Raw genomic sequence first — 11,395 nt, 5'->3', positions numbered from 1 at the left:
TTAATTGCTACACTACCGGACTCCACTATTAGCAATTTTTAAATTATTTCAATGGATAAACTGTGGCATTCAACAACGAAAATATCATTCTGTGACGTGCGGTGTGAAGAAATGGATATGTCTGCTTGATGGCCTCCAATCGTTCACTTTAATGTTTAATAAGCAATATTTTATTATCTCACTTCTAACCTCTCAGCTTTAATGCGTTGGTTCGTGTCATTAATTCTAAAAACATTGACATTTTTAATTTCCATTCAATGTAATGAGGGTTAAATTGTGTCAAATTTAATCCATTTCGATTAGACGGATTATGTCGCGGCCTGAATTGGGAATGACTTGAACCCAACTCGATCTCCCAGGTATTAAACCAGCGGCTGCTCACATTCCGCCCGTGTGCCAGTTGGTATTAAGATAGCAGATGAAACAAGCTACGAGGATTCATTGTCAAGCTGTAAAGGGCACCCGTTTTGCATTGGGTTTTTACAGCAATCTGATGCCAATCTCCTGCTTTTCAGTCCCAGTGAGCTCAGAGGCCACTCGCTGTGCGAACTCGCATTGTGACTGGTGTGAATGATAACAAAAATAATCCCTTGATTTTGACACAGCCATTTTCACGCCGGGAAGCAGTCTCAAAGCTGTTTGTAGGATTTGTACTGTAAAGTGTAGTGACAGTGCATTTTTGTTGGCGACCAATTTGCACACAGCAATGCCCCATTTCCCCCACAAAATACTCAATCACTCCATTTTACAGTATATTCTGTAAAGCGCTTTGAGACGTCTCAACGACATGAAAGCGCTCAGGGATTATTATGAACAGCTAGGAAGTGAACAACTGATTTTATGGAGGGGGATTGTTGACCAAGACACCGGGAGAGAAACTCCCTTCTCTATAACTCGGTGTCTTTGTACAATACAATTGTACATTTATACAGTGCATTTCACATTGGGACGATGCCCCAAGGAACACTTGGCATCCAAGTTGTGTGAGTAGGGGGGTGATGGGGAGAGGAAAGATGACTGAAAGCACGGTCAAAGAGGTAGATCTTGAGATAGACCTTGAATGAGGTAAGGGATGGAGCAAGTACTTTGTCACATGCAATAAAAAAATCCCTCCAACAACAACTTGCCCTTCACACAGGACAGGGTTTATTCCCAACTCAGTGTCGGGAATAAACAGGATAGTTGATCCAAACACGGGACAGGATAGTCCACCCTAGGATTTGTTCTTTGTTGCTGTGCGAGTTGAAAGGAAGCAATAAAATAATACTTCAACATCAAGCACTGCCTACTGTGCCTTAATGTCGCTTTGCTTGATAACAATTAAAATATTCTCTTGAGAGACAACATTCCCAAAAACTCTGTCAGAGATAATAGATCTCAATATGTCTCGGTCACTGGGGCCACTAATAGCAATTAATTATATGATAGTTCTCTGTTTGTGAATTCTGGGGTGCAGTGGTGTGGATGGAGCTTATCAGCATATTGTTTAGATACTGTAACAAGTCATTTCGACACTTAATTATGAACAATTATGAATAACCTCCAGTCGTGTGGTCCCGAGCGTAGCTTTGTTGTGGGAAAGCGCCGAGTGGGAATCCGCTAGCTTTTCCATTGGCAGGGAGTGTTAACTCATCACGAGCATGTCTTTCTCATCGGTACCAACAGATTACTGTTTGTGGGACTGTTTTGGCAATTGGCAGCCGCATTTTGCCCACAAAATACAGTCACCCCACTTTACATTATATTCCTTGAAGCGCTTTGAGACGGCTCAACGACGTGATAAGGCGCTATGTCAAATGCCAGGATTATTCTTGTTAATGTGCAAATCGCCTGCTGCATTTACCCATAAACACTCGGTCACTACATTTAACAGTGAAATCCTGCGAAGCGCTTTGAGATGTGCTCCTGATGTGAAACTCAGTGTATCAAATGCAAGGGTTATTATTATTATTGCTGTATTCTTGTGGGGGAGACGGCCTGGGGAGTGTTGCTTGAGCTCTCAGTTTAAGAGTCTGGCTGAGAACTGAGGTAACACAGTCTAATTGTGACAGATGGATTCTTGAGACTAACAATCTTGGGACTGTAATCTGGGACCATCTGGCTGTGCAGCCAACACTGTAAATTGGCTGTCAGAACTAACAGCAATTTTTTTCCCCAACTAATCTGATCAGGTCTTTAAACAGTCGAAGAAGATCAACAGTGAAAGAGAGAGAAATAATAATAATAATCCTTGCATTTGATATAACGCCTTATCACATGGTTGAGACATCTCGAAGGGCTTCACAGAATATACTGTAAAGTGTATTTTGTGGGCGAAATACAGCAGTCAATTGCATACAGCAATGTCCCACAAATAGTTGTGGATTGAGTGACCACATCTTTTTTTTTGGTGAGGGCAGAAATTATTAGTCCTGGAAACCGATCCGCCAATTGACTAACAACCGGATTCCTACTTACTGCTAGGTAAATAGAGCCGTGTGGAGTAAGGAAAGATGCCTAAGGTTCGGCCTGCCCTGGGAATCGAATCGGGGTCCTCTCTTGCTTGCGAGGCAAGTGCTCTTACCCACTAGGCTACGGGATTACACCAATACTGCTCCTTCTCTGCTGCCTGATGCACTTAGTCCAAGAAGCTCGTAACAACAAGTCTGCTGTTTGGGAAAAAAATGAAGTGAACGATTACTGGCGTTGCAAAGGTTTACTCAACTGTTTAAAGCCTTTCCATTTAGCAAAGCTGGTTTGAAAAGCTCTCGCAAGTAATCTGAACGACAAAGCCACTTAGTTCCAGAGAATTATTGTCAGTGATTTTTAATATCTAATATTCATTTTTCATTTTCTGGCTTGATTGCTTGAATTCTGCAGTTGAAATCCAGGCATCTGTCAGACTGACTGCTCTTTAAAGTTTCATCAATAGGAGATGTGCAAAAGCACCTTTTATTCAAAGCAGAGGAGCAATTTTGAAAATGATATCACTTGTTTATTTATTCAAAAGCTGGCTGAAATATTTCCCTTTAGGCTTTTTTCTGTATGTTTCAAATGGGCTTGTTTTGCAAGCCGGACAATGTAATAATAATAACAATAATAACAATAATAAGCCTGTGTATATACCATTGCACAGAATGCATTTTCAATGGAATAGATGGGAATTGATAGTTAACTAGGCTTAGAACATGGAATGCATCGCCTCAATTACCTGCTAAAGCCAAGTCCGCAGCAGTATTTGTATTTGAAAGAGAATTGGATAAATTCCAATTCTCTGGTTACCTAGCAGTAAGTTGGAACCAGGTTATTAGTCGATTCACTCACAGTGAATTCACTTCGCAATATATTCTGTGAAGAGCCTTGAGACATATGAACGATGTTATAAGGCGCTATATCAAATGCAAGGATTATTATTATTATAAAAGCCTGAGGGAAAATAATACTGAAGGTTATGGAGAAAGAGCAGGAGAGAAGAGTAGATAGCCTGGGATAGGAGAGCGAGCACTAGCACAGATTGGATGGGTCAAGCGGCAACCGTTCATGCTGTAAATGTTGAATGATTCCATATATACAGTCAAACCTGTTTTCAGTAACCGCTCAGGGCACTGAACCAAAGTGGCCTTTTTGTAAGGGTGGTCTCTGTGTAAGGGTTTGTTTGTTGGTTCCACGGACCCACATGCTGTGCTTGGAGGCCAGCTGGAGTGTAAATCCGGGCCTAGAGAAATTGGTGACGCATTAGTCATAAGTACACTTCAACTTCACTAAGAAATGGCTGCTGCAAAAGTTGTCTGTACACTGACAGGGCTAACAAAGATTGATCGCTGGTTGCCTTGGACAGGTGGTTGCTGAATGGAGGTGTTTCCTTTCATAGCCTGGGATGTATTTTGTAAGGCAGAGGGTATTCCTTGGAGTCAAGGGCATCTTCAATGAATACTACTACTAATAATATTTACATTTGGTAATAGCACCTTTCACATCAAATGGATGTCACAAAGCGCTTCACAGGATTGACTGTAAAGACTGTGTTTTGTGGGCAAACAGACAGATAGGTCTTCACTGTTATGAAGTGATTTCCAAATCATCTATAGAATTTGTCACTTCTTTCTCTTTACAGAATGCAATTGGTGTCCTTTGCCGTTTGTATTTCACAATGTTAAAACATTCAGGGGTTACACTGGTTTTTACTTCTGTTACAATAAAATCTGCATCGCATAAAGGTCTAAAATCGCTGCATAAAGTATTTATGGAAACATAAAAAAAACAAGAGTAAAAAGGACACAACAAACTTTATATTTGTATATATTTATATACATTTCAATGCGCATCTAACTAATCATTGTTAGGTAAAAAATAAATTTGGATCGCGAAATACATTTATATTCATATGGCATCATAAACACTGAGTTTGTTGGAACGATATATCAACTCAGTATGAAATTTGATGAAGAAATGATAAAACCAAAGAACTTATGTGTATTGCATCAAAGTCCTATTCAATTGTGATGAGTCGGCACAAAACACTTTGCTTTGTTCAAGTAAACATTTTTTTTCTCTGGAACAAAATACTTTGTCCATAATGATATAACTTAATAATGATAATAATCTTTACATTTGATACAGTGCCTTTTGCGTCAAGAGGACATCTCAAAGTGCTTCACAGGATTTACTGTGAAGTGTAGTTATTGTGTGTTTTGTAGGTGAGCGAAGTAGCCAATTTGTGCACAGCATGTCTGACAAGCAGACGTGAAGTGAATGTCTTATTTTATCTTGGGGATTGTTGGCCAAGACACCAAGAGAGAAAAACTGCCTTCTCTTAAACATAAATTTAAGATTATAATATGAAGCGAACCAGGCACTGCATTGAAATGATTAAAGTGTTATGTAGTGACTAATGAAAAAGCACATTAATTTTCATATCTTGTCCTGAGATGTCATATTTAAACAAATGGGATGTTTGGTTTCCTGGAGACTATTTATACTTCTGTTAGCTTATTGAATGTTGTGAGAATCTCTGTGATTTATGGGCTTATGTGATGTATAGACAGTAGACACATACCTATATTTAGGTCATGCCAAAGATGATTAAACTTTTAAACAGTTACGGCAGAGAGAATTGTAAGGGAGAACTGGATGGAATCTTACAGCTGAAACAAGCAGCAGATAATATCAAATTCTCTACTAATTGGATTTCAGCTGTCATTTTAGAACACAAACACAATCGTGCTAAACACCACTCATTTTTACATAACAAGTAACTGGTCACTTTTCTGACAAACCTGGAAAATTATGTTATTTCCCTTCTTCTATTTCCTCTTCACAGAGTTCATCAAAATTCATCTTGGTTTTAAGCTCTGACCCACACTTACAGTACCTTTCATACTGGAGTAGGGACTCGGAGCGCTTAAGAGTAAGAGGAAAGCAGAAGCTCTCTCTGGAGCAGCCTGGACGATCTCACTGGGATGTGAGATCACAATGTGTTTCCACACTGCTCCTCTACTCACCCCATTTCCCATTCGGAACTGTTAGGAGAATGAGCCATCTCACCACGTCGAAGGAAGGATAGAATTGGCAAGGTGAGGCACTCTGCGTACTTTTGCACAATTCGAGGCAGTTTGAAAAGCCTCCTCTTTGAGCACGTCTTTGGTCACGCTCCTACCCCTACCCTCCCTGCCCTCAAAACTTCCTGATTCCAAACCCCAGCTCGAGTCCACGTCCTTGACTGCCTAGCGCCTTGGGTTGGCCTCCTGACGTCAAAGGTGTTGTGTAAATGTAATTTGTTGTTGTTGTTTGCCATTATTAGGATCTTGTCAGATCCTTTAATTCCAATGCGCTGCCTTTCACCATAGCCCTTAATACCTCTAGTCAAGTCTGTGCCTATCTCTCCTTTACATATCCTTGTTGGTGTCACATCTCCAGATTTCCAGAGCAGAACATCTCATATCTTCACAAGTGTCTGTATAAAGAAAAACAACGTTCGTTAAGGCTTGCCACCTATCAACTCATTTTTGGGGGCGATAAAAACAGACTACATTTTGAATGATGCCTCGCCATCTTCATCTTTGCTGTGTTCACTTTAATCACATTAAAGATTAATATAAGAAGCAAATCAGGATTAGCAGCAGGCCAGCATTATTTGACTCCATGAATATTAACGGTGACAGAATGTTGGATGATCAATTTTGAAGGGACTATTTTTAACTAATCTCAGAAAGTATTAAGGACTCTCCATAATATACGTCTGATATTTTCTATCAGCAAAGCACACCATTTTATAAGATCTTGTAGGAGTATGTTTAATATTCCTTGTGGAAGGGTTGGGGGAAGGGGAGAGATGCTTCCCTGCTGAATTTTGATGCAACTTTTTTTTTGCTCCATAAGACTATTCATTTTAAAAGCAAGCCTACAAATTGTAAAACACGACAATGTAAAACAAACACTCAAGGTTTCTATCAGATTTTACTAAATGTGTTTGTGAAGCAGAGCTACACTATGTGTACAATAATCCTTTAGCTCAATATCCGCAGTTTCAGGCTGGTTCCAGGTTGTGAGCGCAGAGGGAGGCAGAAGAACATTGTTTCCCAATGGCAAGGTCTGTCTCAATGGCAAAGTCTCTGTCACTTGGTCTGTTTTGTTGCTTCTAAATGCAACAAGAACCGTACATGTCTTCTGTTTGTGGTTACCGCACAAATAGGTCGAATCCTGTAGCGTATTGGTTAGAGCACTCATTTTGCAAGTGAGAGACCCTGGGTTCGAATCCTGGGCAGGGCGAAATCTGAAGCACGTTTCCATATTCCACAATCCTCTGTTTACCTAACGGTAAGCAGGAACCCGGTTGTTAGTCAATTGCCGGTTCGTTTCCGCTGGTAATAATCCCTTCAAAAAAAAGGGGGAAGAAGGGGAGGGGGAGTGATCATGTTGAAGAGGTAGGATTTCAGATAGATAAATGGAGGGATGGAGGGATTGAAGCAGTGAGTTCCAGAGATTAGAAGACTGAAATAGTATTGAACCGCCACTGATATTCAGTTTCCTTTGTTTCAATTTAAGCAACATTTTGTGAAATAATAGCTCATTAGGAAGTTCTCAGATATCTGGCAGTCTTGAATTTAGCATGAATTGTTCATGGTTTCCCTGGAAGATTTTGGTCATCAGTTTTAGAAGAGCTTCCAAAACAGAATAAATTATTCGCTTCACCAATATCTGTGAGTAAATTGGTAGTCCCATAAGTTGTTTATGGTGTGCCTTTCAGTGTAATGCCTATGGCTCCCAAAGGGATTTTATAAAGCCAAAATGCGAGAGAAGGATGTATCTGGAGTCCTGTAGCTCAGTGGTTAGAGCACTCGCTTTGCAAGTGAGAGACCTGAGTTCAATTCCAGGCAGAGGGCGAAACCTTGGGCAAGTTTCCTTACTCCACACAGAGCCTAATAATAATCCCTCCAAAAAAACAAAAACAATAATAAATTGGTCATTTTCAATCTACGACTGTTTGTGGGACATTGCTGTGCGCAATTGGCTGCCGTGCTCGCCCACAAATATAGTCAATTCACTTTACAGTGTGTTCTGTGAAGCGCTTTGGGACGTCCTCCCGACGTGAAAACGCTATATCAAATGCAAGGATTATTATTATTATTATCTTGTTTCTTACACCAATTGCTATTATGGAGTTGAGTTCACAATATCAAATGGGAATCAATGTATTATACTAATGGACCTGAATGCAGCCAAATCATGGTTCATTAGGTTAAATATTTAGTGGTCTGGTCTGAGCCATTAATATCTTGAGTGTTAATGTGCCAATGGAATAGAAATTGTAGGTTGATAGTGAATTATGGAAGTGTCCTCACCTGAGTGTTGGGCCAAAAAGGACATGTGTAACAAATGCATGTAGAGACCCAAATCCAATGATTGATTCTGGCCCATAAGAATTTTCTAGGTGAAAGAAGACCAAGGTCCATCCAGTTCACCTTCCACCATCCTGGCAGTTGCATGGCATGTCGTGTCCCAAAGTAAATACTGTATCCTGAGATATTATTGCATAATAGAAATCTATCTAATTTGTTCTTAAAAGAATCGACACTTTCTGCTTCCACCGTCTCCCTAGAATACCCTTGTAAATCATTTTCAAACTATGAGTGATTTTTGCACGGCAAAAATTGTATTTTAGGATAGAGTATATGAGTAATTTGAGACATGACAAGTGTAGCATGCTTGGAAGAACAAGGCAACTTTGCATCTAAAGTTTCCAAAGCTGTGTTGTAGACTGGATTGTTCAAACGCACTCCTCGCTGGTCTCCCCAGCTCCACGATTCAAAAGATCCAGCTCATTCGGAACTCTGCCACCCAGATACTTACCCGGACCAAACTCCATACCCACATCTCACCAGTTCTGGCCAGGCTCCACTGGTTCCCCATCATTGAATGGATCGACTTCAAGATCCTTACATCCATGTTCAAATCCCTTCACTCTCTGGCACCTCCCTACCTCTCCGACCTCCTCACTCCCCAATCCACCACTTGGCACCTCCGTTTGACTGGCACCGACCTCCTGCTCGTCCCTCGCACCCTCCACCCCACAATTGGAGGTCTCACTTTCAGCCACTGCACCCCGAAACTCTGGAATACTCTCCCTCAATCCCTCCGCCATACCTCCTCTCTCCCCTTTTTCAAGTCCCACCTCAAAACCTTCCTCTTCAACTGTGCTTACGGTCACCTTTCCCCCTCCCAGCTTGGAGTCAGGCTCCGCCACTGTTAAGCGCTCTGAGACGCTACCCTGCATGGAGGGCGCTGTATAAGTGCAAATTGTTGTTGTTGTAGACTAATCCATACAGAATTAATTGCTAGGAACATCTCCATTATTCTAGCCTGCGACTACCAGGATGGTAGAAGGCGGACTAGGTGGACCTTGGTCTTTTTCGGTCTAGCAATTTCTATGTTCCTATGTACTTGCTTCCAGGAGAGCAGAACAAAGGGACACAGGTTTCAGGGTTACGAAGGGCAACCTCAGGGCAGACACCAGAAAGTATTTGATTAACCAGAGGTAATCAACGAGGAACCAGGAAGATTTGTTGAGGAAAGATCGATGGGATTCATTAACGTAAAGTAAAAAAACATAGTCTGATGCTGTGATGGAGGGCGGTGGGTCAGGTATTCTGTTAGGATGAGATCAAATGGACCTTAGGTTAAGGTGACCACATTTTGTAAACCAAACTTGGGGACACACATGTATATATATTCCTGATGCTGGCAGTTACAAGAGAAGCTTGTTGGATTAATGGCGGTGTTTCTCTGATGAGTATATCTGTTTTAGAATTTTATTATTCTCACTCGGTTTGTTGCTGAGCTCAAGAAAGGGTACATTTAGCACCAGCGACAACTGTCATTTATATAGTGCCCCTCACGCAGGGTAGTGTCCCAGAGCCCTTAACGGTGGCGTGGCACGACACCAAGCCGGGAGGGAGTGGGAGGTGACTGTAGGCACGGTCGAAGAGGAAGGTATTCAGGTGCAACCTGAGGATGGGGAAGGAGGAGGCAAGGAGGAGGAATAGAGGAAGAGTGTTCCTGAGTTATGGGGCGAAGTGGTTGAAAGAATGATGTTGGGCAAGGCCTGAATGAAGGTAGTTTACATTTCCCACAAAAATTATTTATGTCTGGAGACTTTATCTGTCTTCGCCATCCCATTCTCATGAGTTGTGGCCTCCCACTCTGCAGGTACGAACAATAAATATGGGATCACTGAAATTCAATTGATGCCTTAAGAACATAAGAATTTGCTAGGCAAAAGAGATGAAGGTTCATCCAGTTTGCCTTCCACCATCCTGGCAGTCGCTTGACATGTCATGTCCCAAACTATTTATTGTATGCTGAGATATTATTTCCAAACAGAAATCTATCTGATTTGTTCTTGAAACAAATTATACTTATTGCTTCCGTTGTCTCCCTAGGGAGTCTGTTCCATACGCTTACTACTCACTCACTGAAGTAGTGTTTCCGCAGATTTATTCGGAATTCACCCCCCTTCAATCGCAGGCCGTGTCTTCTGGTTCTACTATTCAGTACAGCATGAAAAAGCTTATCATGGTCTACATTATCTTGATGCCTTGTATCTGACAGACATTTGTTATTCTTTATAATGCACACCAGGTTTCTGTTTTGCAAGCCTAGTGGCTGCTTTTGGGCTGAGTTACTTGCCAGCCCTGTCAATCTTCTGTGGGGTGGAATCTTTCCATTGGCGTAGATAAAAGGGTAATAAATAATAATAATAATCCTTGCATTCGAGATGTCTCAAAGCTTCACAGGATATACAGTATAATGAATTGACTGTATATTTTGTGGGTGAAACGCCGCAGCCAATTGCGCACAGCAGTGTCCCACAAGTCGTCTCAATGACATGATAAGGTGCTATATCAAATGCAAGGATTATTATTATTAATAATATTATTATTATATTCTGCAAAAAATCCAGCTGGGGATCCTGAGCAAAATTCTGCAGAATTTCAGCTGGTAAGTTTCCTTCACAGAACTTCATTCTTCCCCCCTCCGCTCCTTAACACAAGTTTCTCCATCTGGTTGGCAAGCCAAGATAGGCGATTGGAACTTCTGTCTCATTGGAACTTAATTCCGTCTCCATACCAACCCGACTGCTCCCTCTGCTCAGCGGGCTCCGGCCTGCTCCATGTCCCCTGCCCTGCGCGTCCCACCATCGGCAGTCAGGGCTTCAGCCTCTCTGCCCCCAACCTTTTAGAACTCCATCCTACAGTCCTTTCGCCCCCTCCCTTGTCTCCTTCAAGGCCTGTCTCAAAACTTTCCTCTTCGACCGCACCTTTGGAAACCCTCTTACCCTTGCCTTCCCTGTCCTTCACCCCTCCTGATCTCAATGGCCTGCTTGGGTGCAAATCCTTGACTGTCCAGTGTGTTGGGACGTCCTCCCGACTTGAAAGGCGCTGTATAAATATGAGCTGTTGTTGTTTGAGCTTGCCAAGGCAGAGCTGAATGTGGCCAAACTCTTGAAAATTTTGGCCAGGCTTTTTTCAGCTGATCGATAATATGAAACATTGGAGTCTCACATTGAGTTTTACGACTGTGCTGTGAGAGCCCATTAGGATTTACCACTGACACTTTGGATGGGAAAGCAGAGATATTTTAACAGTTTCCTCTCAAAAACACACAATGCCCTAATATTCATCCATCTCCCTCTGTCACAAACAACAACATTTGACGAAAGGCGTGGGTGGTGGTGGTGGTGGTGGTGGGGGGAGTGAGGTGGGGGGTGATCTATGGATTTTTTTAGGATTCTAGGATTGTACTCTGAAATTGCAAAGCACATAGTCTCTGGACTCTCCTGTGCAACCACTAGAAGTCGCTGTGAGTTGAACTAAAACTGGTCCTATGCATTTGTCACAACTATTTAACCTATCACACA

Source organism: Callorhinchus milii, unplaced genomic scaffold (assembly GCF_018977255.1).
Source record: "Callorhinchus milii isolate IMCB2004 unplaced genomic scaffold, IMCB_Cmil_1.0 Scaffold13, whole genome shotgun sequence".
NCBI lineage: Eukaryota > Metazoa > Chordata > Chondrichthyes > Chimaeriformes > Callorhinchidae > Callorhinchus > Callorhinchus milii.
The sequence above is the reverse complement of the archived record's forward strand: the minus strand, read 5'-3'. Positions refer to the sequence as shown.